The sequence below is a fragment of the Fukomys damarensis genome, unplaced genomic scaffold, assembly GCF_012274545.1.
Source record: "Fukomys damarensis isolate Sample0158 unplaced genomic scaffold, DMR_v1.0_HiC HiC_scaffold_39, whole genome shotgun sequence".
NCBI classification, from domain to species: Eukaryota; Metazoa; Chordata; class Mammalia; order Rodentia; family Bathyergidae; genus Fukomys; species Fukomys damarensis.
In genome coordinates this window covers 73,001,128-73,008,238 of record NW_022900951.1, presented here as the reverse complement: position 1 = coordinate 73,008,238, position 7,111 = coordinate 73,001,128, and the positions used below count along the sequence as shown (strand labels likewise).

The following is a 7,111-nucleotide window of genomic DNA, read 5'->3' as shown; positions in this document are numbered from 1 at the left end:
GAAGCAAATGGTACACATCTTGAGTATTGTAGGCTGTCCATTTTATATAGGAAAGTGAAAGACTGAACATGAAAGAAATTTTGGTTCCTCTAGCTCTTTTTTAAATGTTTGCTTCTGTCTACTCTGTTCTAATATGTGGGGCTCAAGGCCACTGTAAGGGCACCTAGTATTCAGTACAGTAAAGTTAAATTGGCAATCCTTCACCCTCTGAGAATGTTGTGAGGTAAGTAAACTGTCAACAGCAACTATTTTTCTTATCTTAAGCGGATAATTAGTTCCAAATATCTCTTGCTTAACATTTTCCAAAGTATATTCTTCTCACATTCAAATCTGCCCTCAAATCTATCCAATTAAAGTGAGCTAAAAATAAAATTTTCATATCCTATTTCTAGAATTATTGTAAATGTCTCCACAGAGTCACATTATAACATATATGCTGGTTTAACCATGAAGAGTTTGCAAAATATATTTTTTAAATGTCACTGATCAGAAATTCATGCCAGAAATTTTACACATTAACTTAATTCCCACAAGCACCTTTTTGAGAGAATTATCAATCTTATATTACAGATGAGAAAGCTATCGCAGTGATACATTTCTCTGCCTATATAACAAAATTTATATGTGGTCAACTCAGAATTTATATCTAAGAATGTCAAATTTGACCTGGACTGTTATTCTCACATTTTAATAGACTGTATATCTTCAAGCTGCTTATAGTCATATGTTAGGATCCTTATCAATTTCTCTGCCTTCCCTCCCTAGTATGTAAGCTTCATAGTTGCACGGACTCTGTCTATCTAGTTCACTGCTATAACCCCAGAGACCAGAAAAGTTTCTGGTATGTCACAATCACTTAGTCAACACTGTTGAATGAAAGAAGACCAGAGTGTCTTCAGCTTACAGGGAACACAGAATCACAAAAATGAATCTAGAGAGGAAGGCAGAAGCCAGATCATGGAGGGCCTTGAAACTGCCTCAGCAACTTTATATTTTATTCTTCTTATAATAGGAAGATATTAAAAGATTTTAAAGAAGGGGCAATAAGCTGATCTAATTTAGGTTCCTGTGGATAATAAAATGTAGGTAATTAAAACTTTAAGAACAGATCCATTTTTAGGAGGAGAGAGAGCATACACACAAAAATAAGAAAGAAAAGACAGTCTCATAGAATGCTCATCGTTAGGGTGTGATGGGAAAGGGCAGAATGAGCTAGTTAAGGAGAAAGAGCAGTATTCTAAGAAGTAAGAAAGGTGTCATAAAATCCTTGGAAGAGAGTATTTCATCAAATAGTGTCTTGTCAACTTTGTTATATACCAAGAAGAACTCAGGAAGGAATGAGATCTGATAAGAAGCCTATTTTTTGGAGGGGTGGGTAACAGCGACTGAATTCAGCACCTTGCTATGATTATCAGGCAAGCACAGCATAACTGAACTACATCCCATGTCTATATATTTGGCAGAAGGAAACCATTCTGAAAGTGCAACTTCCATTGACAACAATGAAGGAATAGGGAGTAGATAGAAACTATACTGTGAATGAATGTGTGTTAATCAATGGGTGGGTAAAGTAGCAGGATTGCTAGGAAAATTTAGCAAGTTCAAGCAAAGGTCTTTTCAGCCTAGTTGAGACTTATGGGAATACGGATTTTTGGTGTGGAGTAAGAGAAATGAAAGAAATGATGGGAGAGGTGAAAGAAGGCAACTAATGTTTAAAAATACTTTAATGGTTGGGGAATAACTTAAAGGCCATGACTGGATAGTATGAAAGAGATGCACTTGAGATCACAAATGCTAGAACAGAAAAGCATTTTTCATGGTGCTGGTGATGCAACTGCGACTACAGCCTACCTTTGAGCTACAGCCCCAGCATGTAAGTATGAAATTTTAAAGGAAGAAGAGTTTCTTTCCTCTGAGACTGGAGAAGTATAAGAGGGTAGATGCAGTAACAGAAATTTTGAATTGAATTGATAGAAAACCTAGAGAGTCCATGGAATTTGACATTGATTTTTCAGTTAAAATTGGCACCATTAATCTGTTATGAAGGTTCTGTAAAGTCTCTTTAAGGGTAGGAGGAATGATGGGGCTATCTTCTGTTTTGTCTGCTTTCGATAGTCTATAGTATCTAATTGTATCTTGTACATGGTAGCTACTTAGTTAATATAGGTTAGTTATTTCTTATGATTGGAATCCTCAAGGAACTTATATCTGGGAGCATTCACATAACAACTGCAGTATACAATTTCAAAAAATGATATTACTAATAAGTGCTGTGGGTTTTAAGAAGAAGCACATGTGTCTGTAGACTGGGCTAATGTTGGGGTGCTTTATAGAGGAGCTGAATCTATCTGGGCCTTAATACTTGCCTAGGATTTAATGCAGATTTTACAATAAACTAGAAGTAGAATTTCTCTGTGCCTTGGGAATGGATAGGGATCTTATGGTGTATTGGAACGATATCACCACTACAGGAATCATGTTAGAAAATTAACATGAGCTTATTCAAAAATTTGCTAAGATTTGGAAACAAAAGCATCAAAGTGAGAAAGGGGCTCTGACCTATGTCCAAGGATAGAAGTTCAAATCATGGCTTTTTAAAAAAATATGAATTTTCATGTCATCTTTGTGTAGGTGCCATAATAATCTTTTCTGTATCATTCCAATTTTAATATATTTGTTGCTAGAGTGAGCACAGGAGTCATTGCTTTTTTATGAAATTTTCCCAAACTAAATGTAAGGTTAAGCATTTTTTTTAAAATTCAGAATGAAGTTCAACAAATTGAATTCTGGCTGTCAATGGTGGTGCACACCTGTAATAACAACACTCTGGGAAGCTGAGGGAGGAGGATTATGAATTTGAGCACAGCCTGACTAACTTAGTGTCTTAACAAGACCATGTCTTAAAAATAAAAAGTAAAAATAAAGGAGTTCTCAGTGTGGAAGCTCTGGGTTCAATCACTAGTACCAAAAGAACGAAAAACAAAATTCATTCTGTAATCATTATAAATTAATCTTTCCAAAGTAAAGATACAAGTATGCCACTTTATTGCTGAAAAATACTGAAAGGTTCTGTAATTTGCACAAAATTATTATATACACTCAGCAGCCTAACACTGAAAGGAATCCACTTTGAAATCCCTTCCAAACACTTCCAGGCTTATTTTTTAACAATATCCATACAGATGACACATTCCTTTAGACTAAAATTGTTTCTTGACCATTTTGCATATTTTCTAATTTCTGTTTCTCTTTTCAGAGTATTTTCTCCATTTTCACTTTCATCCATGTCAAAATCTTACCCTTTCTTTTAAGACCTATCTCTACTCTATAAAGATATCCTTTTCTCCCTTTGAATTTCTTTCTTCTATTACTTTCTATAGTACTTTACAACTGATACAAATTTATAATGTAATTGGTTGTAAGGTGACTTCATTCCCTTTCATTTTTTTTAACCCAACTAAATTTCAAATTGCTTGGTGTTAGGATCTGGATATTCCTAATTTTTTATCCCCTTCGGAACATACCATAAGCAAGTCTTGACATGTACTGATGCAGAATTAGGATGAAGTGAGGGTAGGTAGTTTGAGAGGCATTTGTGAGACAGTTCAACCTTTGCCTTGAAGTTCTCTCACTGAATAATATAATCTTAATTTTAATTTTTCAAACATGCCAGTTATTTTTCCTGTCACTATTTATATCCAGTACAGAGATTTTTCTCCTGCAGTACTAAGATTTTTATGGTCAGTTTTTTTATGGTCAGTTTTAAATATATATTTTTTGTCTAGTCAACACCTATTCACTCTTCTTTTGATAAGTTCAAACTGATATTTTTAAAGAGTTATGTCATTTCTGTTATTAATTCATGAGGCTTAAGGTAGGGTAAACAACATCCCTACCCTCATTTTCAAGGGAGGCATGTGACCTAGGCCTGGAAAATCAGCATTGCTGTGGTTTGAAAGTGTCGCTCAATGTTTCTGTATAGGAAAATTAATGCCCAAATTCATATGTTGATGGCACCTGGCTTTGGGGAGATAATTAGGGTTAAATAAGATCATGATGCTGGATCTCCCTAGGATGAGACTAGTGGTTTTATAAGAAGAGAAACAGAGATCTGAGCACTTTTTCTCATTCTCCTCATATTCTCCCCTTTGCTATGTTATGATGCAACAAGGAGTTTTCCAGATGCTGGGACCTTGGTATTGGACTTCACATCCTTTGGAATTAGAAGAAATTAATTTCTGCTGTTTATAAATTACCAAGTCTGTGGTATCTTTAATAGCATCAGACTAAGACAATTGTATTTCAGATCTATGGAGAAAGCCAAACTGATGAGCACCAACTGGGAAAATGAAGCACCTTACATTTTGAGGGGATGGAAAGTCAGGCTGAAGCTGCTGAATGTCATCTTTCTAAAACCAGGATAAAGCTTGTCTGAGAACACAGGCAAAACCAAAGAGAACAGAGCTGACTGAGTGACATAAGAGATAGAGACATGGTAATATTGATCAGCCTTTGGATTTAGCCATGGGTAAATGCAATTCTTCCTCCTTTTTCCTTCAACCTCACCTGAGCATGCTTTTATTCATAATTAGCCAATGAATAATTTTTATTCCCTAAGTCAATTTCAGTTTGATATATTTTGCTTGTAATCAAATAACACTAAGCAGACATATTACACGATGTTGAACAAGTCATAGTCTTTCTAAAGCTCAGTTGTTCCATAAAAGAAGATGAATCCTCTTTTATCTTTCCACACAGGAACATTAGGAATTTTATATATATGTATATATTAAATGTACCTGTGAGAAATTTTTGACAACTGTAAATGTTTGAACAAAAAAGGACAGTACTAGTGTATTTCATGAAAATAAATATTATTAATTATGATTGTGTTTTCTTTAGAAAATGAAGAAATGCTATTAAATCAACCATTATAGAAACTAGAGAAGCATAATCCCATGCCCAAACCATTTTAGTTAAATACCTCACCACAGGATTTCTCTTTGATGACTAAAACTATTGAATTTTTTCACCTTTTTTTTTCTTTTTCAAAGAACATGAAAATCTATTTATTATTTTATCTGAAATATGCAAGAGCTAGCCTTTAACTTTCAGGTTGATTTTTAAAAGTTTGCACAAAATTTTGAAATAAAATTTGTCACTGTTTCATTCTTCATAATCACCTTTTCATTCTCAGTACAGGTTGTAAATGTTTTTAGTGTAATGTAAGAAATGGAAAAATTCAACCTTGGAACATTGCATTAGTCATTCAAGGGAGATATATTTTAAAATTGGTTCAAGTATTTGTCTCTACCACCTTTCGCTTCCTATTTCTTTCCTTATATACCTTATTGTGTTTGATGAACAAGAATCTAAAAATGATAATTTGTGTTATTCCAAAAATTACTGCAATTATTTCCTATTATCTATTATACATGTGAAACAGGAAGAAAAGGTCCAAAGGGGAAGGGGAAATGGGAGGCATAGGCATAAAGAAAGAAAGAAAAGGAATAAATATGAGAAAAGGAAAAACATGGAAACAGAGTCTTTGTAAATAGGGAGGGTGGAAGGGTTGAAGGGAGGTTAGGGAAATGGGAAAAAATAAGAACCAAGATATACTATGTAAAGGCACAAATTCCCAATGATGAATGTCAGTATACTGTGTACCTAAAATGTACCAATAAATTTAATGAATTAAAAAAATAAGTTACTGCAATCACCAAAGGATCCTAATTATAATCTCAGCATCTTGAGGATCTACACTCATTTGTAATATTTATAGATGCCTCAATTATAGGTAGAAATTTGCACACGGGTATAGCTGTATAAGATTAGTAGAAAACTGCTATTAATTCAAATGTATGTTAACCTATAGAAAGGAAATATTGTCCTACTCTTGGCCTAAGAAATCTACCTTGCAATTTTTGAACCTAGAGATTTCATGTTTAATTTTCAGTTTTTTGAGGGGAAGGGTACTAGGGACTGAACCCATTGTCTTTGCACTGAGCTACATCCCCAATCTACTATTTTTTCATTTTTAAATTTTGAGACAGGGTTTTGGGAGTTGCTAGGTTGCCCAGCCTTAGCTGGAACTTGTGATACTACTACCTTATCCTCCCAGAATGCTGAAATTACAGGTGTGCACCACCATGCCTGGCTTTTAATCTGTTTTGTAGCTAAAGAACTAACATAAGGATTAGATGGTACTTGCAAAATTCTATACAAGGCTAGAAGATAAGAAGCTAGCACAGTAGACTAATATTTAGAAAGTAAGAACAGGGAGATTAAACAATTGTCTTCTTTTCTCAGAAGATGGTCTTACTCTTAATTTTTTCCATCCATTTTTACTGGCTAAAAATGATGAGAAATGCAATATCTTTAGGGGAGAAAAGGAATCTCTGTCCCACAATATTCTCTGCATATGTACCTTGTAGTAGAAAAATCACACATGGCTTTATGAATATAGTTTCTTTTATTCATTATATATCCTGAGGTACTCATCTTATTTTTTGACATCTGTGGAATATATTCCAGTACCCCAAAGAGTTCTTAAAATGCTTTTTTCTTTATTCATCTGTGAAGAAAACAAGTACTTTATCTCAATATTCATGAGAATATATGCTTTTAGTATATGCTATATTATGAAATACAGAGACACTTCATTGTTTCCAAATTAATCCACCCAATGTTGAACAAATGTGTCATCAATGGAAGTATATCAAATGCCTATAAATAAGAGCACCTGTATTTTAATCCAGGTAAGGCACTGAAATATTTTTTTCCACATAGGGACATGAAGATATAGCTTTTCAATTGGCTTCAAGAAACAAATAATGCTTCTAATGTTGCAAGTCATTGCTATTCCTGCTGCTTTGTTTTGATTCAAGAACAAAAATGACACTCCAAACCCTCAGGCCCTCGAAAACAAGGAGTTGGAAAGATGACTGGATCGTAGGAGCAATCTGCAGATTAATTTAGAGTTAAATGTGCTGTTAAGAGGTGGGGACTGGTTGGAGGTGGGTTAGTGGGGGGCATTACCTGGAAGGGTGCATCTCCCTCCCTGGCTTCTTCTGTCTGTCTTTGCTTCCTGGCCAGCATGAAGTGCGCAGCT

The 7,111-nt window shown here is 34.5% G+C and overlaps 1 pseudogene; it reads right to left on the bottom strand.

The window, feature by feature from the left end:
- Positions 1-2,596: 2,596 nt before the first annotated feature.
- On the bottom strand, positions 2,597-2,695 carry LOC117284843 (annotated as a pseudogene).
- Positions 2,696-7,111: the final 4,416 nt, after the last annotated feature.